We start from the raw sequence: 24,365 nt of genomic DNA, 5'->3' as shown, positions 1-24,365 counted from the left end.
GTTACCTGGTAAATATCCAGAAAATATCTGGAACGTCTTTACCAGTAAGTTAAAACATGTACTGTTCACACAGGCAACGATGTTCTGGAATTTTTCTGGAAAAGACCATTCACTCATACATTACATAATACTGGTAAAAACTTCCATTAACACCATTAGGCAGCAATGAGCTGTAAATGACAGTGCTTGTATTTGTAGCTTGAAAGCGGTCAAGCTTTTTGTTGATAGTTTCACTTTTATTTAAAACTTTAGGATTTATGCAGCTGCGTTTGTCCAAGACAAAACAAAACACTGAACTACAGGGGGGAAAAACATTGTCGCTAGCATCCGTTGACCAACTACACATTTGACTACATTACAAATTCTGTTAATGGATAGTTGTGAACTACTTCGATAAAGGAACGTTTTCGTACGTCAGAAGTTTGGGCATCTTGCTAGATACTGATATACTTGAAACAAAAGACTAGGGTGTTGTACTAAAATTTTACGCACGCACGCTTGTCACACAGCTTGCAGGTAAACTCACAGCATGTATTGTACATTCATAATCCATTCCCCCACCTTTTAAAATCACTCTCATAAACGGTCAAACTATAGTAAATTATTCGACGTAAATCTCAAAATACATGCAATTTAAAACACATTAATATTTAAAAACAAGTATGACATGTTTTACATAGATACTGTACTGAATGTACTGAAGCTTAACAAGTTAAGCAAATTTCAACAAACGTTATATCATGTAAACGAAATAAACACCCTTTGATAAATCTCAAGCCACTTTTTTTATCGAGGAGCTGGCCTGTTCCTGTTGCCCTCATCTGATGGCCAAACTCCTGTTCTGGCAAACTTTTTCAGACGTGAAATCCAGTCAGCGTCTGACATGGCTTTGTGGAATTTTTCAGACATTTTTTCTCCTATAAATTAAACGGTTTTAGATTTAAGTATCCAAATTTGAAATACAAAACACTAAAACATTAATACGTGCAATTATGTAGATTTTCTTATCTTTTTTAAGAAATCACTATCAGAAAAAAAATCCTGAACTTTAAACAAAACGATGCTGTGCTCTGTCGAATGATGCTGTTTGTCGAAAATCACTGAAGGTCAAGAAACTTTTTTGACCTCTGACCCGCCTCCAGATGACCCTGTTATTTCTTCGTGTACCTTCGGCTCAGTTCGGAAAATTGATTGACATCTGACTAACCTGTTTGACTGCACACCTAGCGGTGAATCTTGGAACGGTTCCTTCCCCAGCTTTAACATTGCCATGACTCTGATTGGTCAAATGTTGAAAATGTTGAGAACTACGGTCCGCGATTGGCTGCAAATGTTGAGACGCTGCAACGTGATTGGCTACAATGTTGGACCCAATCGCTCCGATTGGCTCTTATCTTCAACATTTGTGAAATATTGATGGACAATCCTTCAGCAGCTGGCATTGCTAATCCATTGTGCTCTTTAAATCCCATCCTCGTCGCTATATGTCCTGGCATTCGAGAGAGCCTGGTGCTTCTGTGGAACTTGTTTTACTCTCACTCTTTTAGCGTTTTGAAGGATGTTGTTGCAAAATTTTATTACAAAGTGGCCAAGTCAATCGAATCCCATCCTTGTCGTTCAAATGCTTTGGCGTTTGAAAGAGGCCGATGCTTTTGTGAAAGGTGTTTTACTCGCACTCTCTTAGCGGTTTGAAGGATGTTGTTGCAAAATTTTATGTCACCTTTATAAAAAAAAGAGCTGCAAATACAAACATATATGCCATAGTCCAGCCCCCATCATGAAAGTGAGTACATACATGACGAGGTGGAAGAGTCCATCGAATCCCATCCTTGTCGCTCAAATGCTCTGGCATTTGAAAGAGGCCGGTGCTTCCGTGGAAGGTGTTTTACTCGCACACTCTTATCGTTTTGAAGGATGTTGTTGCAAAATTTAACGTCATCTTCACCGAAAATAGCATACATGACGGGGTGGCCGAGTCCATCGAATCCCATTTTTGTCGTTCATTTACTCTGTCGTTCATACGGCAAAACTGAAAGTCATCTTACCGAAAATAGTTGCAGAAACAAACATTTACAATTATGTGCCACTGTCCGGCCTCCACCAGAGAAGAAAGAAAATACATGATGAGGTGGCCGAGTGGTTAAGGTAATGGACTGCTAATCCATTGTGCTCTGCACGTGTGGGTTTGAATCCCATCCTCGTCGTTCATATGTTCTGGCATTCGAGAGATTTTATGGTGTTTCTGTAGAAGTACTTTTACTCTCACTCTCTTAGCGGTTTGAAGGATGTTGTTGCAAAATTTTATGTCACCTTTATAAAAAAAAGAGCTGCAAATACAAACATATATGCCATAGTCCAGCCCCCATCATGAAAGTGAGTACATACATGACGAGGTGGAAGAGTCCATCGAATCCCATCCTTGTCGCTCAAATGCTCTGGCATTTGAAAGAGGCCGGTGCTTCCGTGGAAGGTGTTTTACTCGCACGCTCTTAACGTTTTGAAGGATATTGTTGCAAAATTTACCGTCATCTTTACTGAAAACAGCAGCCAATATATACAGAAATGGCGTAGTCCAGCCCCCAACAGGAAAGTGAGTACATACATGACGGGGTGGCCGAGTCTATCGAATCCCATTTTTGTCGTTGATTTGCTCTGTCGTTCATACGGCAAAATTGAAAGTCACCTTACCGAAAATAGTTGCAGAAACATACATATACACATATGTGCCACAGTCCGGCCTCCACCAGAGAAGATGTAAAGTATGTGACGTGGTGGCCGAGTGGTTAAGGCGATGGACTGCTAATCCATTGTGCTCTGCACGCGTGGGTTCGAATCCCATCCTCGTCGCTTGTATGTTCTGGTGTTTGAGAGATTATGGTGTTTCTGAAGAAGTTCTCTCACTCTTTCAGCGTTTTGAAGGATGTTGTTGCAAAATTTTATGTCCACTTTATCGAAAATAGCTGCAAATACAAACATATGCCATAGTCCAGCCCCCACCATAAAAGTGAGTACATACATGACGAGGTGGAAGAGTCCATCGAATACCATCCTTGTCGTTCAAAAGCTCTGGCGTTTGAAAGAGGTCGGTGCTTCCGTTGAAGGTGTTTTACTCTCACGCTCTTATCGTTTTGAAGGATGTTGTTGCAAAATATAACGTCATCTTTACCGAAAATAGCAGCAAATACATACAGAAATGCCGTAGTCCAGCCCCCAACAGGAAAGTGAGTACATACATGATGGGGTGGCCGAGTCCATCGAATCCCATTTTTACGTTCATTTGCTCTGTCGTTCATACGGCAAAATTGAAAGTCATCTTACCGAAAATAGTTGCAGAAACATATATATACAAATATGTGCCACAGTCCGGCCTCAACCAGAGAAGAAGGAAAGTATGTGACGAGGTGGCCGAGTGGTTATGGCGATGGACTGCTAATCCATTGTGCTCTGCACGCGTGGGTTCGAATCCCATCCTCGTCGTTTGTGTGTTCTGTTATTTGAGAGATTATGGTGTTTCTGTAGAAGTTCTCTTACTCTCACTCTTTTAGCGTTTTGAAGGATGTTGTTGCAAAATTTTATGTCTACTTTATCGAAAATAGCTGCAAATACAAACATGCCATAGTCCAGCCCCCATCAAGAAAGTGAGTACATACATGATGAGGTGGAAGAGTCCATCGAATCCCATCCTTTTTGTTCAAATGCTCTGGCGTTTGAAAGAGGACGGTGCTTCCGTGGAAGGTGTTTTACTCGCACGCTCTTCTCGTTTTAAGGGATGTTGTTGCAAAATTTAACGTCATCTTTACCGAAAATAGCAGCAAATACATACAGAAATACTATAGTCCAGCCCCCAACAGGAAAGTGAGTGTATACATGACGGGGTGGCCGAGTCCATTGAATCCCATTTTTGTCGTTCATACGGCAAAACTGAAAGTCATCTTACCGAAAATAGTTGCAGAAACATACATATACAATTATGTGCCAAAGTCCGGCCTCCATCAGAGAAAAAGGAAAATACATGACGTGTTGGCCGTGTGGTTAAGGCGATGGACTGCTAGTCCATTGTGCACTGCACGAGTGGGTTTGAATCCCATACTTGTTGCTTATTTGATCCGGCATTCGAGAGATCATGGTGTTTCTGTAGAAGTTCGTTTATTCTCATTTTTTTAGCGTTTTAAAGGATGTTGTTGCAAAATTTTATGTCATCTTTATCGAAAATAGCTGAAAATACAAACATATATGCCATAGTCCAGCCCCCATCATGAAAGTGAGTACATATATGACGAGGTGGAAGAGTCCATCGAATCCCATCTTTGTCGTTCAAATGCTCTGGCGTTTGAAAGAGGCCGGTGCTTCCGTGGAAGGTGTTTTACTCTCACGCTCTTATCGTTTTGAAGGATGTTGTTGCAAAATTTAACGTCATCTTTACCGAAAATAGCAGCCAATATAAACAGAAATGCCGTAGTCCAGCCCCCAACAGGAAAGTGAGTACATACATGACGGGGTGGCCGAGTCCATCGAATCCCATTTTTACGTTCATTTGCTCTGTCGATCATACGGCAAAATTGAAAGTCATCTTACCGAAAATAGTTGCAGAAACATACATATACAAATATGTGCCACAGTCCAGCCTCAACCAGAGAAGAAGGAAAGTATGTGACGAGGTGGCCGAGTGGTTAAGGCGATGGACTGCTAATCCATTGTGCTCTGCACGCGTGGGTTCGAATCCCATCCTCGTCGTTTGTGTGTTCTGTTTTTTGAGAGATTATGGTGTTTCTGTAGAAGTTCTCTTACTCTCACTTTTTTAACGTTTTGAAGGATGTTGTTGCAAAATTTTATGTCCACTTTATCGAAAATAGCTGCAAATACAAACATATGCCATAGTCCAGCCCCCATCAAGAAAGTGAGTACATACATGATGAGGTGGAAGAGTCCATCGAATCCCATCCTTGTCGTTCAAATGCTCTGGCGTTTGAAAGAGGCCGGTGCTTCCGTGGAAGGTGTTTTACTCGCACGCTCTTATCGTTTTGAAGGATGTTGTTGCAAAATTTAACGTCATCTTTACCGAAAACAGCAGCCAATATATACAGAAATGCCGTAGTCCAGCCCCCAACAGGAAAGTGAGTACATACATGACGGGGTGGCCGAGTCCATTGAATCCCATTTTTGTCGTTCATACGGCAAAACTGAAAGTCATCTTACCGAAAATAGTTGCAGAAACATACATTTAAAAATATGTGCCACAGTCCGGCCTCCACCAGAGAAGAAGGAAAGGCTGGATGAGGTGGCCGAGTGGTTAAGGCGATGGACTGCTAATCCATTGTGCTCTGCACGCATGGGTTCGCATCCCATCCTTGTCGATCGTATGTTCTGGTATTTGAGACATCATGGTGTTTCTGTAGAACTTCTTTTATTCTCACTCTATTAGCGTTTTGAAGGATGTTGTTGCAAAATTTTATGGCAACTTTATCGGAAATAGCTGCAAATACAAACATATGCCATAGTCCAGCCCCCATCATGAAAGTGAGTACATACATGACAAGGTGGAAGGGTCTATCGAATCCCATCCTTGTCGTTCGAATGCTCTGGCGTTTGAAAGAGGCCGGTGCTTTTGTGGAAGGTGTTTTACTCGCACACTCTTATCGTTTTGAAGGATGTTGTTGCAAAATTTAACGTCATCTTTACTGAAAATAGCAGCCAATATATACAGAAATGCCGTAGTCCAGCCCCCAACAGGAAAGTGAGTACATACATGACGGGGTTGGCCGAGTCCATTGAATCCCATTTTTGTCGTTCATTTGCTCTGTCGTTCATACGGCAAAACTGAAAGTCATCTGACCGAAAATAGTTGCAGAAACATACATTTACAATTATGTTCCACAGTCCGGCCTTCACCAGAGAAGATGGAACATACGTGACGAGTTGACAGTGGTTAAGGCGATGGACTGCTAATCCATTGTGCTCTGCATGCGTGGGTTCAAATCCCTTCTTCGTCGCTCATATGTTCTGGCATTCGAGAGATCATAGTGTTTCTGTAGAAGTACTCTCACTCTTTAAGCGTTTTGAAGGATGTTGTTGCAAAATTTTATGTCAACTTTATCGAAAATAGCTGAAAATACAAACATATGCCATAGTCCAGCCCCCATCATGAAAGTGAGTACATACATGACAAGGTGGAAGGGTCTATCGAATCCCATCCTTGTCGTTCGAATGCTTTGGCGTTTGAAAGAGGCCGGTGCTTCCGTGGAAGGTGTTTTACTCGCACGCTCTTATCGTTTTGACGGATGTTGTTGCAAAATTTAACGTCATCTTTACCGAAAACAGCAGCCAATATATACAGAAATGCCGTAGTCCAGCCCCCAACAGGAAAGTGAGTACATACATGACGGGGTGGCCGAGTCCATCGAATCCCATTTTTGTCGTTCATACGGCAAAACTGAAAGTCATCTGACCGAAAATAGTTGCAGAAACATACATTTACAATTATGTGCCACAGTCCGGCCTCCACCAGAGAAGATGAAAGTACGTGACGAGGTGGCCGAGTGGTTAAGGTGATGGACTGCTAATCCATTGAGCTCTACATGTGTGGGTTCGAATCCCATCCTCGTCGCTCATATGTTTTCTGTAATTCGAGAGATCATGGCGTTTCTGTAGAAGTACTCTCACTCTTTAAGCGTTTTGAAGGATGTTGTTGCAAAATTTTATGTCAACTTTATCGAAAATAGCTGAAAATACAAACATATGCCATAGTCCAGCCCCCATCATGAAAGTGAGTACATACATGACAAGGTGGAATGGTCTATCAAATCCCATCCTTGTCGTTCGAATGCTCTGGCGCTTAAATGAGGCCGGTGCTTCCGTGGAAGGTGTTTTACTCGCACACTCTTATCGTTTTGAAGGATGTTGTTGCAAAATTTAACGTCATCTTTACCGAAAACAGCAGCCAATATATACAGTAATGCCGTAGTCCAGCCCCCAACAGGAAAGTGAGTACATACATGACGGGGTGGCCGAGTCCATTGAATCCCATTTTTGTCGTTCATACGGCAAAACTGAAAGTCATCTGCCCGAAATAGTTGCAGAAACATACATTTACAATTATGTGCCACAGTCCGGCCTCCACCCGAGAAGAAGGAGAGAACGCGACGAGGTGGCCGAGTGGTTAAGGTGATGCACTGCTAATCCATTTGTGCTCTGCACGCGAGGGTTCGAATCCCAACCTCGTCGCTCATATGTTCTGGTATTTGAGAGGTCATGGTGTTTCTGTATAAGTTCTCTCACTCATTTAGCGTTTTGAGGGATGTTGTTGCAAAATTTTATGTCAACTTTATCGAAAATAGCTGCAAATACAAACATATGCCATAGTCCAGCCCCCATCATGAAAGTGAGTACATACATGACGAGGTGGAAGGGTCTATCGAATCCCATCCTTGTCGTTCGAATGCTCTGGCGTTTGAAAGAGGCCGGTGCTTCCATGGAAGGTGTTTTAATCGCACACTCTTATCGTTTTGAAGGATGTTTTTGCAAAATTTAACGTCATCTTTACCGAAAATAGCAGCAAATACATACAGAAATGCCGTAGTCCAGCCCCCAACAGGAAAGTGAGTACATACATGACGGGGTGGCCGAGTCCATCGAATCCCATTTTTGTCGTTCATTTGCTCTGTAGTTCATACGGCAAAACTGAAAGTCATCTGACCGAAAATAGTTGCAGAAACATACATTTACAATTATGTTCCACAGTCCGGCCTTTACCAGAGAAGATGGAACGTACGTGACGAGTTGACCGAGTGGTAAAGGTGATGGACTGCTAATCCATTGTGCTCTGCATGCGTGGGTTCAAATCCCTTCTTCGTCGCTCATATGTTCTGGCATTCGAGAGATCATGGTGTTTCTGTAGAAGTACTTTTACTCTCACTCTTTTAGCGTTTTGAAGGATGTTGTTGCAAAATTTAACGTCATCTTTACCGAAAATAGCAGCAAATACATACAGAAATGTCAGATTCCAGCCCCCATCATGAAAGTGAGTACATACATGACGAGGTGGAAGAATTCATCGAATCCCATTTTTGTCGTTCATTTGATCTGTCGTTCATATGGCAAAACTGAAAGTCATCTTACCGAAAATAGTTGCAGAAACATACATATACAAATATGTGCCACAGTCTGGCCTCTACCAGAGAAGAAGGAAAGGCTGGATGAGGTGGCCGAGTGGTTAAGGCGATGGACTGCTAATCCATTGTGCTCTGCACGCATGGGTTCGAATCCCATCCTCGTCGCTCATATGTTCTGGTATTTGAGAGATCATGGTGATTCTGTAGAAGTACTCTCACTCTATTAGCGTTTTGAAGGATGTTGTTGCAAAATTTTATGCCAACTTTATCGAAAATAGCTGAAAATACAAACATATGCCATAGTCCAGCCCCCATCATGAAAGTGAGTACATACATGACAAGGTGGAAGGGTCTATCGAATCCCATCTTTGTCGTTCGAATGCTCTGGCGCTTGAAAGCGGCCGGTGCTTCCGTGGAAGGTGTTTTACTCGCACGCTCTTATCGTTTTGAAGGATGTTGTTGCAAAATTTAACGTCATCTTTACCGAAAACAGCAGCCAATATATACAGAAATGCCGTAGTCCAGCCCCCAACAGGAAAGTGAGTACATACATGACGAGGTGGCCGAGTCCATCGAATCCCATTTTTGTCGTTCATTTGCTCTGTCGTTCATACGGCAAAACTGAAAGTCATCTTACCGAAAATAGTTGCAGAAATATACATATATAAATATGTGCCACAGTCCGGCCTCTACCAGAGAAGAAGTAAAATATGTGACGAGGTGGCTGAGTGGTTAAGGTGATGGACTGCTAATCCATTGTGCTCTGCTTCGTGGGTTCGAATCCCATCCTCGTCGTTCATATGTTCTGGCTTTCGAGAGATCATGGTGTTTCTGCAGAAGTTCTTTTACTCTCACTCTTTTAGCGTTTTGAAGGATGTTGTTGCAAAATTTTATGTAATCTTTATCGAAAATATCTGCAAATACAAACATATATGCCATAGTCCAGCCCCCATCATGAAAGTCATGAAAGTGAGTACATACATGACGAGGTGGAAGAGTCCATCGAATCCCATCCTTGTCGTTCAAATCCTCTGGCGTTTGAAAGAGGCTGGTGCTTCCGTGGAAAGTGTTTTACTCGCACGCTCTTATCGTTTTGAAGGATGTTGTTGCAAAATTTAACGTCATCTTTACCGAAAATAGCAGCAAATACATACAGAAATGCCATAGTACAGCCCCCAACAGCAAAGTGAGTACATACAAGAGTGGCCGAGTCCATCGAATCCCATTTTTGTTGTTCATTTGATCTTTCGTTCATACGGCAAAATTGAAAGTCATCTTACCGAAAATAGTTGCAGAAACATACATATACAATTATGTGCCACAGTCAGGCCTCCACCAGAGAAGAAGGAAAATACATGACGCGGTGGCCGTGTGGTTGAAGGCTGATTTATACTTCTGCGTAAAACGCCGGTGTATGCTACGGCGCTGACGCATAGCCCTTCACCGTGGCCGTCACTGACGTGCACCTCTCAAAAAATGTAACTACACGTCGCAACGACGCGTAGCGTAAGCTCTGTGATTGGTTGGCTTGGTAGCGCTGACGAGTCTGGGCGGGACCGAGAGCCGCGCGAATGGCGCGAGCGATTGTTTACAAGTGTGGAGTCCCATGAAGGAGCTCCGGGTGGAAAGTTTTGTTGTGTATTAACCTCATAGTTAAAGTTGTTGCACGTCCGCCGGTTCCTGCATCAAAATGAGCGAGTTTGAGCCACTTGTACATCCCGGAAGTGTTCAGGAAAAGCAAAAAAGCCGCAAAGAAACTCGACACAGAGGAAGATTTACACCTCACTGCCAACTAGTGTTTCAGAAGTGTTAATGCAGACCAACAGAGACAGCGCACAGAAGTATAAATGCACAGCCACGCGCGTTGCCTGCGCCGTGGGTTACGCTGGTCACTTGACGCAGAAGTATAAATCAGGCAAAACTGAAAGTCATCTTACCAAAAATAGTTGCAGAAACCAGAGATGTATAGTAACGAAGTAGAACTACTTCACTACTGTACTTAAGTACTAAAAGGCAGTATCTGTACTTTACTGGAGTATTATTTTTTTCTCCTACTTCCACTTTTACTTAAGTACATATTTTACATGAGTTTAATACTTTTACTCCGATAGATTTTTTATGTGCTGCATCGTTACTCGTTACTAGGGGTGTCAAAATGATTGATATCAGTTCAGTAATAGGTCATACCCGGTCATTACGTGATGACGTCATTTATCTCCTATGCGCGATGTCGCAATACTATGGCGGAGGACGGAGGCGCGATGGCGAAGCGGCACAGCATACCAGCCGCTAGTTTACTATTAGGGAGAAATGTTGTAAAACTTCACCTCTGCCTATCTCTCGCTCTCTCACTTTGGAGATTTGACCCGCTGGCCAGTTTGTAAGGTAACTTTTCCTCTCTTCTTAGCTGTTAAAGCTGTGTTTCCAGACATGAGCGTGCCAAGTTTTCTCCACTGTGTCTATTACCTGTGATAATCGCGTATTCTTCCCGCCATGGGTGAACAGCGCTTATATTTCTAAAGCCCTTTCTGTTGAGGACAATAACCAATCATAGCCGCGTAAGACCCGCCTGTCATCGCTCAAAAAGCAGGCGGGATAATATTGACATGAGTTTATTAGCTGTAAATGCTCGTGCTGTCTTCTGTGCATGAGTTTTGTTTGATACATCCAGGAAGAGTGTTTTCTTTGAGCAGGTCAAATTGAGGGCACAGTTCGTATATCTGACTGCTGTATTAAAAGACAAAATTTATTACAAAAACCCCTTTAACTGTCACACCAAGACAAAAGCAATAGAATTTTTTTTGATTGCATTTCTTAACTCCTAATGTCGCTAGTTAACACAATCAGTGCATTTTTATTCAACACATCACATTATTTCTAAAATATCAGCCTCTACCAAATGGTTGAGATGTTGGTTTATGGTAAAAGTACCAGAATTAATAAATATACTACAGAAAATATGAACTGTAAGACCAATTTCATTAAAAACATAATAAAAATAAATAAAAATTATTACTAAATCATAGCCATAAGCCACAAAATATTTCAGATTTTCATTTAACAGAGTGATATACACATTTTCCTGTTTTTTTTACAATAAAATCAAAATCAAGTGAATTTGTGAAGCAGGATTTAGTTTGCTTGTTTAGTTTAAAGCTTTTTATTTTAAAGCAATCAAACTTCAAAACTCTCAAAGTGTGAGTGTGTCATTGTGTGTGTGTGTGTGAGTGAGAGTGAATAATGTGTAAGAGAAAACAACAGTGTGATTGTACCTGTGTGTGCGTGTGTGTGTGTGTGTGTGTGTGTGTGTGTGTGTGTAAGAGAGTGTAAAAACAATTGCAACCTATATAATGTCCCCACAATTCACAAAAATGTGTGTGTGTGTGAGAGAGAGAGATAGAGTGGGAACTGTGTGTGTGAGAGTGTATGAATGTGTGAGAGTGGGAAGAGAGTGTACATTTGTGTGTGTGTGTGTGTGTGTGTGTGTGTGTGTGTGTGTGTGTGTGTGTGTGTGTGTGTGTGTGTGTGTGTGTGTGTGTGTGTGTCTGTGTGTGAGAGAGAGAGAATGTATGTGAGTGAACATGCTGAATTATCTCATCAGTGAAGGCATTTTCTGGTAAAAGGGCCTGACGATGTGAGCTCTTGTACCATAGAAACTATTTACAGAGAAAAACAGTATCATAAGCCATGTTTCTTTTCGTTCTGCTTAATCAAGTACCCCAAAAAGATATTTAAAATAAACAAAACAATTAGTGTATTTTGACTGCTTTCTTTAATAACTACATTACACAATACTTGTACTTTTACTTTCAGTACTTGAGTAGTAAATTTTGAAATAAACTACTTGTAATACTTAAGTACAAAAAATGTTGAATACTTTTGTACTTCCACTTAAGTATGGTGCTTAAAGAGCACTTCTACTTCTACTCAAGTCAATTTTTGATAAAGCACTTGTACTTTTACTTAAGTATGGGTCTCTAGTACTTTATACATCTCTGGCAGAAACATAACCCTAGTGAAATAGTAAAATTTTTATTTATAATATTATTTAGAGCAGAATAATCATATTATTATTATATCTACAAGTCTTTATAAATATGATAAACAAAATAAAATTCATGTATACAAATGTAGTTTGAGGTAAAGTAACAACCAATCATAGGAGCGGGTTGTTAGCTCCGCCCCTCCCAGCTTGCTGGGAGAGAGAGACAGAGCAGAGACGAGACCGGTTGGCAGAATAATAGAGGAGCAAATTTGAACAAAAAGATTAAAATACAGTATGTTATGATTCCTAAACAGTTTAAAAGTGATTTTAGTTGTACTAAATCAAGTTGTACCTGCAAAATAGTTGCTATTTAGTGTGTTTAAGAGTGTGTTAAAGTCAGACCGCATGTTGCATTGCGTTTACAGTGCGCTGACGCCATTTTGCAATCGCGTGTGTGTGAGAAGACCATAGAGTGATATAGAAATCGTGAATTTGATAGGTATTCCATTATATTAGTACTAGGGATGTAACGGTATCAGAATTTCACGGTACAGTAATACCTCGGTATGAATGTCACGGTACGGTATTTATTGAATCATTTACAGGAAAAAACAAAACTTATGAAAATACTCCAAAAAAGTGCCAAAAGTGTCAATGACATACAAATTAGCCATCTATCTGTAAGCTTTGAAACAGGAACTTCAATTTTAATAACAAAAAAAATATTAAACCATGTAAAAAATAAAGTTTCAATTTAGTATTGTTGAAAACTCATCACATTGAACATTTAATCACACTCAGCCCATCTACCCAGATGAGAGCTCTGCTAGTCGGACTTCTCATCAAGCATCTCCCGCTGGATCTAATCTCACTATATTTATTAAACGGGATATTTCATTTATCTTGTTGTCTTTATCTAACGACATATTCCCTGACTTTGGTCATTGGAATCTATTACTTGTTCTCAGGTAACATGTTTTGGCTGAGCGCAAAGATAAGTTAATGATTAATGTAACCACGTACATTCTGTATATTGACTGATTGCTTGCCTTTATTTCCTATAATGTATAAACTTATTGTATGTTATACTTTTAAAATGGCCATTATCGATTCTTAAAACTGATACTCAGCAAAAGAGAGGGTGTGTTTCGTATTTTCACTGAAATTGAAAGGAGGCAGTTGTTATCGGCTCCGTTTTGTTATAAATATCCACACAGTGAAGATGACGCTCATATATGCAGCAAGACGCCTCAACATGTCTGCTGTCTAAGTTGCTATATTAAAATGAAAATAGGCAGTTCCTTAAATCATGTTTACATTTTATTGTTGACAAAGTGAAACAACGAAGCCAGGGTGATGTGAATGAAGTTATAAAGTACACTGTTCCCTTTGAAGATTTACCCGTGTCCTCGGTATAGTCTGCTTTTCCATATCAAACTGAGAAGAAGAGACTGCAGCCTTGATCAAACTTGCGAAGTCTGAACTTACACGGAGATAATGCAGGACTGAACTGTGTGTGTTAGGCTACTTAATATTCAGGAAAAGCCCCAATCAGAGAGGCGAACGTCTGCAGCCCCGCTTCCGTTTTCAGATGTCTCCGTTTTCCATCATCCACACTGAGACGGAAAAGCAGCGTTTCAGAATGAAAACGGCTTCTCCAGCGTTTTCGAAACGCTCCGTTTTCGGCGCTCGAGAACTCCGGCGTAGTGTGGACGGTTGGCGTAACCGTAGCAAAACTTATGCGTTTTCAAACTAAAACGCATTAGTGTAAACGGGGCCTTAGAGTTTTCCAGCTCTTTTCATCCCCGCTTCTAGCAGCACACTCCATTTCCGCATTACTGGATCTGTAGCGACAACAGACCGCAAGGGATGATGGTCAAGCATGGGCTGATGGCAATTGTAGTTTTCGCTACCTCCCGTTCACTTCATTCGCCTGAGCAAATTTTCTCAGAAGACCTATAGTTTTACCGAGTCATGCGACTTCGGTAATATCAAAAAAAAAATTAATATTGCGGTATGACGGTATTTACAATACCGTTACATCCCTAATTAGTACACATATTTCAATTTATCCTCATTTCACCGGATAAAGTAAGAATTTGCCAAAAAGTTAATTCCTTTATTGGACTGCGATTTATGAATACAGCTCTAAGGACTGATTTTCACCCTGGAAATGCCCGATCTCATCTGAACTTGGAAGTAAAGCAGGTTCGGGCCTGGTTAGTACTTGGATGGGAGACAGCCTGGGAATACCAGGTGCTGTAAGCTTTTCGAAGTCCTTCCTTTGGCAGCTGATAGACTTCCCCGGGTCACAGCTTCGCTGCCATTATTTTTTCTTGCCTTCAAGGGCATTGTTTCTGTCGATGCTGTGTCGATGCCAGCTGAGCTGCCTCCTTCCCTGGTGCTGCGCCTGTTTTAAATAGCCAACTCTTGACAGCCTCTTTCGCTTACGGCCATACCACCCTGGAAATGCCCGATCTCATCTGAACTCGGAAGTAAAGCAGGGTCGGGCCTGGTTAGTACTTGGATGGGAGACCGCCTGGGAATACCAGGTGCTGTAAGCTTTTTGAAGTCCTTCCTTTGGCAGCTGATAGACTTCCCCGGGTCACAGCTTCGCTGCCATTATTTTTTCTCGCCTTCAAGGGCATTGTTTCTCTGTCGGTGCTGTGTCGATGCCAGCTGAGCTGCGCTCGTTCCCTGGTGCTGCGCCTGTTTTAAATAGCCAACTCTTGACCGCCTATTTCGCTTACGGCCATACCACCCTGGCAACGCCCCCTTGAGTTTGACTGAGTCATTGCTTTCAAGGAAGTGTGAGGTGGCAGTAGGGAGAGAAAGGCTCTCCCATTTTGATTTGCTTTATTGTTTTTTTTCTTGATTTTGCTTAAATTAAATTGTATTAATTTTGTTTAGTTTTAGTTAAACCCCAGACAGTGTTATCTGTTTGGGGTTAAAACGTTTTGAAAGGATGGACACTTTGGTAAAGGAACTGGAACTGAAAATGGACTATGGCAGCATGGACAAAGCTACTCCTGAAAACAACAATTCAAGAGATTCAAACAACGGCATCGACGATAATGACACATGGGCAACTGTTGTGGCAAGAAGGAGGAAAACTAAATCAGACACAAGTAGAGAAGGAAGTGGAGAAATGCAACAAACTAAAGGTAAAGCAATTGCTGAAGGTTTGGAAAATACCCAACAAACAAGTCAAAGAAATGAGATGATAAACAAACTGAAAAGTCAAGCTAGATTTCAGCGACAATATAAAAAAGAAACAACTTTGACAATGACTGTGAAAGATCCTGAAAATATCACTGTAACGATGATTATAAAGGCTGTGGAAGATAAGACTGGAATTGGAAAATTGTTTGGACTGAGGAAAAAATCCAATTTTGATTATGAACTAACTATGGAAAATGAAACGAACTGTGATCACTTAATGAATGGACTAATGATTAACCAACAATTCTGTCAAATATCAAAACTTTGTGCAACTGAGAGAATGGTTTCTTTCTTAAATTTACCAAACTATATTCAAGATAGTGAAATCATCCAAAAGCTGGTGGACTGGGGAGTTTCTCCAATTCTCCCTCTGAGAAGAAGATATCATCCAGGAACAACTGTGGCTGATGGAACAAGGTTCATCAGGGTGAAATTTCCAAAAGAAGTCATGACTCTTCCTTACAATGTCAAGTTTGACACAGAGGAAGGACCAAAATATTTTAGAGTCATACATGATCAGCAGATAAAAACATGCAGATTATGTGGAAGTGCTGAACATGAAAAAAAAGACTGCCCACAATTTGTGTGTAGAGAATGTCTGGAGCAGGGGCATTTTGTGCGGGATTGTAAAGCCCCACGGTGCCAAGGCTGCAAAAAGACAATATTGTGGTGCAGATGTGAATCGGATGAGGAAGAGACTGGAGTTATGGAAACAAATAAACAAATGGAGAAATCAAGCAATGAAGAACAGGAAGAGGAAGTACAGGAATTACCACCGATTGATTTGAATGAACAAGAAGAGGAGCAGGCCATGAGTGAAGAGGATGAAGGAGATACAGCAGAGACTGAGGCACAACATCTAATGAAAGACGATGGACACGACATGGAAGAAGAACAAGGAGCAGCAGGTGAAAATACAGAAAGCAGAATTGAGGAAGAGGTAAGCGATGATGATGATAATGAAGAAATAAATATTGGGACTAAAGACAGAACAATAGACAGCATAAACAGAAGACGCAGAAAAACTGTACAATTGAATATTCAGCAAGTGCTTAAGAAACAGAAATTACGAAAGGAAGCAAAAGCAAAACTAAAAACTGACAGAACTGATCTAAGATTTTAGATCATAAAAAATACTACAAATGATTGATGATTTGTTTCATTTGGATTTTCTTTTGGTTGGATGGCTTGTTTTCTTTTATATTTCTAATGAACAACTTATGTTTGGTTTCAATTAATTTAAGAGGGCTGTCATCCAAAGTGAAGTTTGAAAATGTAATTGCTTTAACAGAAAAATGTGATGTTATATGTATACAAGAGACTGGATGGAATGAAAACATTGTTAATGATTTAAAAAAATGTTGGGATGGGGAAATATTGTTTAATAATGACCCAAATAAGAAAAAAGGCATGGCAATATTAATTAGAAGGGAAATAGGATATACATTTGATGTTTTATTTAAAGATAATTATGGAAGGATTTTAACCATTAAAATTATGAATAAGGATGAAGAAATAACAATATGTAACATACATGCTCCAAATGAAGACCTGGAAAGAGTTACTTTTTTTAAAGATCTAAGTGTTTTAATGAGTGGATGGAATAATGTTATTGTTTTAGGGGATTTTAATACTGTTTTAGAAAGAATAGATGTAGATGATCATATGGTGTATAGAGCAGATGTTGGAAGAAGAGAACTGAAACACATGATTGAAAAACATAAATATGTAGATGTATGGAGAGAGAGAAATAGAGCCAAAAGAGAATACTCAAGAAGGCAGTGGGTGAATACAGTTTTAAAACAAAGCAGATTAGACTATGTTTTATGTACAAGAAATTTAGAATCTTTTATTTCAAATATTTTTTACAAGATTTTTAGCTGTAGTGACCATGATTTTCTGTATGTAATGATGGATTTCAGTGGAGTTGAAAGAGGACCAGGTGTATGGGTGTTTAATACAGAGCTTTTAAAGAATGATTTTTATAAAATTGAAATGGAAAACATTATTATTAATAGTGTAAATGACGAGTTATATGATGAAGAAATAAGTGTGTGGTGGGACAATGTAAAATTAGAGGCCAAAAGATTTTCAATAGAATGTTCAAAGAAAATGCAGAAAGCCAAAAGAGCTAAAGAAAGACAATTAAACAAAGAATGGGAGAATGAAATGGAAAAGATAACAGAAGGAAATATGGATATTAGGAGAATAGTGATATTAGAAGAGAAACTGAAAAAACTAGAAGAGGAAAAATGTATGGGAGCTAGAATAAGAAGTAAGATAAAAAATACAGTGGAAGGAGAAAGAAGTACAAAGTTCTTTTATGATCTTGAAAAAACACGACAAAAAGCAGATTTGATAAAGAATGTCTCAACAAAAGAGAAAACTGTCAAAGATAAAGAAAGTATTTTAAGAATCGTTAAAGATTTCTATGAAACTCTGTTTAAAGCAAAAGGAGTTCATGAAGAAGATAAGGATTTTTTATTAAATCAAATAAAGGTTAAAGTAAGTGAAGAGGATAAAAAACTGTGTGATAGTGATATAACTGAAGATGAGATCAATGAAGCTATAACACAATTAAGTAATGGGAAAAGCCCTGGTTTAGATGGTTTGTCATCCGAATTTTATAAGACTTTTAAAGATGTTTTAATTCCAATTTTAAAGGAACTTTTTATTGCTATTTTTAAAAAAGGACAGTTGAGTGAGAGTATGAAGAAAGGAATGATTAAAATAATTTATAAAAATAAAGGTGATAAAGATGATTTGCAAAATTATAGACCTTTAAGTATGCTTAATACAGATTATAAAATATTAGCAAAGATTTTAGCAAACAGACTTAAAAAGGTAGTTCCCACTGTTATTACTACTAACCAGGCTTATGGTGTTATAGGTAGAGATATAGCAGACACAGTAACAAGCATCAGAGATTTAATCTGGTACATAAAATAAAAAAATTATGAAGGATTTTTATTCAGCATAGATCTAGAAAAGGCTTTTGATAGAGTTGAGCATAACTATTTATTTGACATAATCCAGAAATTTGGCTTTGGTGAGAATTTTATTAAGTGGATAAAATGTTTTTATACAGATATTTTTAGTTGTTTTAAAATAAATGGATTTTTAACCGACTACATTGAGATTTCTAGATCTATAAGACAAGGATGTCCTTTATCAGCGTTATTATACACATTAGTTGCTGAACCATTAGGCTTAGCTATAAATGGAGAAAAGGAAATTAAAGGGTTTAAAATAGAAATCAATAGAACAGAACAGAAAATTTTTCAGTATGCTGATGATACCACTCTATTTTTAAAAGATTTTAAAAGTGTTGGAAAAGCTATGGAAATATTTGATAAATATTGTCGAGGATCGGGAGCAAAAGTAAATAAAGAAAAAACTGAATATATGAAGATGGGTAAAGTAGACGTTCCACAAGGAAATTGGGAATATAAAGAACAAAAAAATTACATAAAGATCTTAGGCATTACACTGGGATATGATGAAATTAAAACTAGAGAAATAATTTGGGATGAACTTATAAATAAAATGGAAAAAAGATTATGTTTTTGGAAACAGAGAGTGTTGTTTTTAAAAGGAAAAGTACTGGTATTAAATTCTCTTTTTCTAAGATGTGGTATGTTTTAAGTGTTGTTAGTCTACCTACGTGGGTGTATAAGAAAATAAAAACTATGATTTTAAAGTTTTTATGGGATGATAAACCATCTAAAATTGCATATAACACTATAATTGGAAAGGTGGATGAGGGAGGACTAGGACTCATAGATCCATGGATAAGAATGAAAAGCATGAGAATTAAAACATTAAAAAAGTTTTTAAATGAAGACAATATTCCATGGAAAAGCATAATGAGTTATTTTATTAATAAATGTGGACAAATAAGAGATGATTTCTTATGGATGGCATTTAAAGACCGCATGATAGAAAATATTCCTGAGTTTTATAAAGAGGTGTTGAGAACATGGAAATGCTTTTATAATAATATACAAACTGAGATTGAAGGGAGAAAACTTTATTTACAGCAACCCTTATTTTTAAATCAGAACAATAAAAGCAAAAAGCAAATGTTTTATGAGAACTGGTATGCAGTGGGTTTTAGACAAGTAAAAGACATTTTATATGATTTACCGACTCAAGCAATAATAGATACACTGGAGGAAATAGAAGATGTAGATGATAAAGAAAAAATTGAAGATCAATACAAGAAGTTAAGATTAGCATTACCAGATCACTGGATCAAAACTATTGAAGAGAATGAAAAAGAAACTGAAAATAGAAAAATAAAAGTTTTTTTAAAAATGGATGAAGATAAAATTAGTATCAATGATTGTCCTATCAAGATGTTTTATACATGTTTGTGTAATACTGTGTTTAAAAAACCTAAATCAAGAGAATTTTGGGAAAAGTTATTTGAAAACTTTGATACTTCAAATATATGGAAAAATGTAAGATCAATTTTAAAAAGTCCAGCATTGGAAAACTTTGATTTTATGTTAAGACACAACTGCATAATGACAGAGATCATCTTTAAAAAGATTGGGGTATCACAAGATGATTTGTGTAAAGTGTGTTTGGAAAAAAAGGAAGGCGTGTTACACCTATTTTTAAATTGTAAAAAGTTGAGTGATTTTATGAAGATGTTGAAAACAATGGTGTGTAATTTTCTGTATGATGAAAACATTATTTTAGAAGAATGGGATACACTGTTTTTATTTGGTTTTAATGGGAAAACAAAAAATAAGTTTGCTCTTAATTATATGTTGACTCTTGCAAGATTTACAATATGGAAAAGAAGAAATATTATGAAACAAAAGAAAAAAGAAATTCCATTGGTTTTGTTGTATAAACAGATTGTGACTGAGGAAATAATGGTTATATATGACTATTGCAAAATGTATGAAAAGATGGACATTTTTGAAAAATGTATTACAAAAAATAATCCATATATTGTACAAACTTGGACTGGTTTTAAAGTTTTCTTACCTAAAGATTTTTAAATATTTTATCTTTTAAATATTTGTATGTATAAATGTCAAGATTGTTGATGATGTATTTTTTAATAAAGAAAAAAGAAAAAAAAAAAGCTCGAATCTGCTCAGGAGCAAGTGTCTTTCCCACAATTAGATTGCAGCATCTTAACAAAGTCTGCACTGGAAGTCTCTCTTTGCCATTGCTCCTTTTAGCAAGAGCACCCTATTGAAACAGGAACAGTAAAGATTCACAATTAGAGTAGTAATACTCTATAACTGGATTTGAATATAATAACAACAACAATGTGGGGTCTGCTGTGATGGAATCAGTAACTTTCACTCTTTTGTGAAATAACAGTTACCTTGTAATCAGGTGCTTAAATGCATTGCAGCTGGCTGCTGTTAGGAGAAGACTTCAAATGCCTTGAGTAGGGCTCAAATAGAGACAGAACTGTGGTTGACAGGAAGGTGGGAGTGCTTCCTAAGCTGGTATTAAGGAGCTCTTTTTCTTTGTGGAGGAGCTCCAGCAAGGCATGGCTAAATTGAATTGATTTCCCAGTGCTGTTGTGCTACTTGAAACAAGTTGGTGTCGAAACTGCTCAGGGAAAGCAGCTTTGTAAGGTAGCGTGGCTGAGCGGTCTAAGGCGCTGGATTAAGGCTCCAGTCTCTTCGGGGGCGTGGGTTGAATCCCACCGCTGCCAGATTTGGTTTTAAACACGGCCAAACTGCTCGAGTGTGTGAGCGTTCGCAGTGAACTCTGGAAGTGAAAGAGTAAATTTAAGTCGTCAACTAGTCAGTATAATGTGTTCTTTGAAACTCACGGCAGACTCGTTGGTGTGACAGCAACACATCCCCAAGCTCGAATCTGCTCAGGAGCAAGTGTCTTTCCCACAATTAGATTGCAGCATCTTAACAAAGTCTGCACTAGAAGTCTCTCTTTGCCATTGCTCCTTTTAGCAAGAGCACCCTATTGAAACAGGAACAGTAAAGATTCACAATTAGAGTAGTAATACTCTATAACTGGATTTGAATATAATAACAACAACAATGTGGGGTCTGCTGTGATGGAATCAGTAACTTTCACTCTTTTGTGAAATAACAGTTACCTTGTAATTAGGTGCTTAAATGCATCGCAGCTGGCTGCCGTAAGGAGAAGACTTTAAATGCCTTGAGGTGTGCTCAAATAGAGACAGAACTGTGGTTGACAGGAAGGCAGGAGTGCTTCCTAAGCTGGTATTAAGGAGGTCTCTCTTTGTGGAGGAGCTCCAGCTAGGCATGGCTAAATTGAACTGATTTCCCAGAGCTGTTGCGCTACTTGAAACAAGTTGATGTCGAAACTGCTCAGGGAAAGCAGCTTTGTAAGGTAGCGTGGCTGAGTGGTCTAAGGCGCTGGATTAAGGCTCCAGTCTCTTCGGGGGCGTGGGTTCGAATCCCACCGCTGCCAGCCAGTCCTTTTAGGATGCTTGAGAATGACCTCTCTGCTTGAGCAAACAGACTTGCGAAGAGATACTGCATGCTTCCGCTCACATCCAAATGTAGACTCCTTGGCCAAAGTTGAAGGGCTTCACTAGGAAGCTCTGCGTCCTCTCTGCTGTTCTGCTTCCGTAAAATTGGGCAGAAAAGGGACCACTGCATGAATTCATCGAGGGAAGCGTGGCCGAGGGGTCTAAGGCGTTGGAATTAGGCTCCAGTCTCTTCGGGGGCGTGGGTTCGAATTCCACCGCTGCCAGATGTGGTTTTAAACACGGACTCGTTGGTGTGACAGCAACACATCCCCAAGCTCGAATCTGCTCAGGAGCAAGTGTCTTTCCCACAATTAGATTGCAGCATCTTAACAAAGTCTGCACTGGAAGTCTCTCTTTGCCATTGCTCCTTTTAGCAAGAGCACCCTATTGAAACAGGAACAGTAAAGATTCACAATTAGAGTAGTAATACTCTATAACTGGATTTGAATATAATAACAACAACAATGTGGGGTCTGCTGTGATGGAATCAGTAACTTTCACTCTTTTGTGAAATAACAGTTACCTTGTAATTAGGTGCTTAAATGCATCGCAGCTGGCTGCCGTAAGGAGAAGACTTTAAATGCCTTGAGGTGTGCTCAAATAGAGACAGAACTGTGGTTGACAGGAAGGCGGGAGTGCTTCCTAAGCTGGTATTAAGGAGGTCTCTTTCTTTGTGGAGGAGCTCCAGCTAGGCATGGCTAAATTGAACTGATTTCCCAGAGCTGTTGCGCAACTTGAAACAAGTTGATGTCAAAACTGCTCAGGGAAAGCAGCTTTGTAAGGTAGCGTGGCCGAGTGGTCTAAGGCGCTGGATTAAGGCTCCAGTCTCTTTGGGGGCGTGGGTTCGAATCCCACCGCTGCCAGGCAGTCCTTTTAGGATGATTGAGAATGACCTCTCTGCTTGAGCAAACAGACTTGCGAAGAGATACTGCATGCTTCCGCTCACATCCAAATGTAGACTCCTTGGCCAAAGTTGAAGGGCTTCACTAGGAAGCTCTGCGTCCTCTCTGCTGTTCTGCTTCCGTAAAATTGGGCAGAAAAGGGACCACTGCATGAATTCATCGAGGGAAGTGTGGCCGAGGGGTCTAAGGCGTTGGAATTAGGCTCCAGTCTCTTCGGGGGCGTGGGTTCGAATCCCACCGCTGCCAGATGTGGTTTTAAACACGGCCAAACTGCTTGAGTGTGTGAGCGTTCGCAGTGAACGCTGGAAGTAAAAGAGTAAATTTAAGTCGTCAACTAGTCAGTATAATGTGTTCTTTGAAACTCACGGCAGACTCGTTGGTGTGACAGCAACACATCCCCAAGCTCGAATCTCCTCAGGAGCAAGTGTCTTTCCCACAATTAGATTGCAGCATCTTAACAAAGTCTGCACTGGAAGTCTCTCTTTGCCATTGCTCCTTTTAGCAAGAGCACCCTATTGAAACAGGAACAGTAAAGATTCACAATTAGAGTAGTAATACTCTATAACTGGATTTGAATATAATAACAACAACAATGTGGGATCTGCTGTGATGGAATCAGTAACTTTCACTCTTTTGTGAAATAACAGTTACCTTGTAATTAGGTGCTTAAATGCATCGCAGCTGGCTGCCGTAAGGAGAAGACTTTAAATGCCTTGAGGTGTGCTCAAATAGAGACAGAACTGTGGTTGACAGGAAGGCAGGAGTGCTTCCTAAGCTGGTATTAAGGAGGTCTCTTTCTTTGTGGAGGAGCTCCAGCTAGGCATGGCTAAATTGAACTGATTTCCCAGAGCTGTTGCACAACTTGAAACAAGTTGATGTCAAAACTGCTCAGGGAAAGCAGCTTTGTAAGGTAGCGTGGCCGAGTGGTCTAAGGCGCTGGATTAAGGCTCCAGTCTCTTTGGGGGCGTGGGTTCGAATCCCACCGCTGCCAGGCAGTCCTTTTAGGATGCTTGAGAATGACCTCTCTGCTTGAGCAAACAGACTTGCGAAGAGATACTGCATGCTTCCGCTCACATCCAAATGTAGACTCCTTGGCCAAAGTTGAAGGGCTTCACTAGGAAGCTCTGCGTCCTCTCTGCTGTTCTGCTTCCGTAAAATTGGGCAGAAAATGGACCACTGCATGAATTCATCTAGGGTAGCATGGCCGAGGGGTCTAAGGCGCTGGATTTAGGCTCCAGTCTCTTTGGGGGCGTGGGTTCGAATCCCACTGCTGCCAGGTGTGGTTTTAAACAAGGCCAAACTGCTTGAGTGTGTGTGCATTCTCAGTGAACGCTGGAAGTGAGAGAGTACATTTAAGTTGGCAACTAGTCAGTATAATGTGTTCTTTGAAACTCACGGCAGACTCTTTGGTGTGACAGCAACACATCCCCAAGCTCGAATCTGCTCAGGAGCAAGTGTCTTTCCCACAATTAGATTGCAGCATCTTAACAAAGTCTGCACTGGAAGTCTCTCTTTGCCATTGCTCCTTTTAGCAAGAGCACCCTATTGAAACAGGAACAGTAAAGATTCACAATTAGAGTAGTAATACTCTATAACTGGATTTGAATATAATAACAACAACAATGTGGGGTCTGCTGTGATGGAATCAGTAACTT

The 24,365-nt window shown here is 39.7% G+C and overlaps 1 protein-coding gene and 14 non-coding genes across 19 annotated transcripts in view; all 15 read left to right on the top strand.

The window, feature by feature from the left end:
* LOC103910797 (uncharacterized) overlaps positions 1-24,365 on the top strand; it is a 1,018,570-nt gene that overhangs the window by 209,087 nt on the left and 785,118 nt on the right. The window lies entirely within an intron of this gene.
* trnas-gcu (transfer RNA serine (anticodon GCU)) lies at positions 2,123-2,204 on the top strand. Its single transcript has one exon. It is a non-coding gene; the product is annotated as a tRNA-Ser (tRNA).
* On the top strand, positions 2,766-2,847 carry trnas-gcu (transfer RNA serine (anticodon GCU)). The gene has a single exon. It is a non-coding gene; the product is annotated as a tRNA-Ser (tRNA).
* Positions 3,396-3,477, top strand: trnas-gcu (transfer RNA serine (anticodon GCU)). Its single transcript has one exon. It is a non-coding gene; the product is annotated as a tRNA-Ser (tRNA).
* Positions 4,653-4,734, top strand: trnas-gcu (transfer RNA serine (anticodon GCU)). Its single transcript has one exon. It is a non-coding gene; the product is annotated as a tRNA-Ser (tRNA).
* Positions 5,273-5,354, top strand: trnas-gcu (transfer RNA serine (anticodon GCU)). Its single transcript has one exon. It is a non-coding gene; the product is annotated as a tRNA-Ser (tRNA).
* trnas-gcu (transfer RNA serine (anticodon GCU)) lies at positions 6,523-6,604 on the top strand. The gene has a single exon. It is a non-coding gene; the product is annotated as a tRNA-Ser (tRNA).
* trnas-gcu (transfer RNA serine (anticodon GCU)) lies at positions 8,192-8,273 on the top strand. The gene has a single exon. It is a non-coding gene; the product is annotated as a tRNA-Ser (tRNA).
* On the top strand, positions 8,823-8,903 carry trnas-gcu (transfer RNA serine (anticodon GCU)). The gene has a single exon. It is a non-coding gene; the product is annotated as a tRNA-Ser (tRNA).
* On the top strand, positions 14,539-14,657 carry LOC137492367 (5S ribosomal RNA). Its single transcript, XR_011012340.1, has one exon. It is a non-coding gene; the product is annotated as a 5S ribosomal RNA (ribosomal RNA).
* trnal-aag (transfer RNA leucine (anticodon AAG)) lies at positions 21,666-21,747 on the top strand. Its single transcript has one exon. It is a non-coding gene; the product is annotated as a tRNA-Leu (tRNA).
* trnal-aag (transfer RNA leucine (anticodon AAG)) lies at positions 22,590-22,671 on the top strand. The gene has a single exon. It is a non-coding gene; the product is annotated as a tRNA-Leu (tRNA).
* Positions 22,875-22,956, top strand: trnal-uag (transfer RNA leucine (anticodon UAG)). The gene has a single exon. It is a non-coding gene; the product is annotated as a tRNA-Leu (tRNA).
* Positions 23,620-23,701, top strand: trnal-aag (transfer RNA leucine (anticodon AAG)). Its single transcript has one exon. It is a non-coding gene; the product is annotated as a tRNA-Leu (tRNA).
* Positions 23,905-23,986, top strand: trnal-uag (transfer RNA leucine (anticodon UAG)). Its single transcript has one exon. It is a non-coding gene; the product is annotated as a tRNA-Leu (tRNA).

Source organism: Danio rerio, chromosome 4, assembly GCF_049306965.1.
Source record: "Danio rerio strain Tuebingen ecotype United States chromosome 4, GRCz12tu, whole genome shotgun sequence".
Classification (NCBI taxonomy): Eukaryota; Metazoa; Chordata; class Actinopteri; order Cypriniformes; family Danionidae; genus Danio; species Danio rerio.
This window is presented reverse-complemented; position numbering and strand designations above follow the sequence as displayed.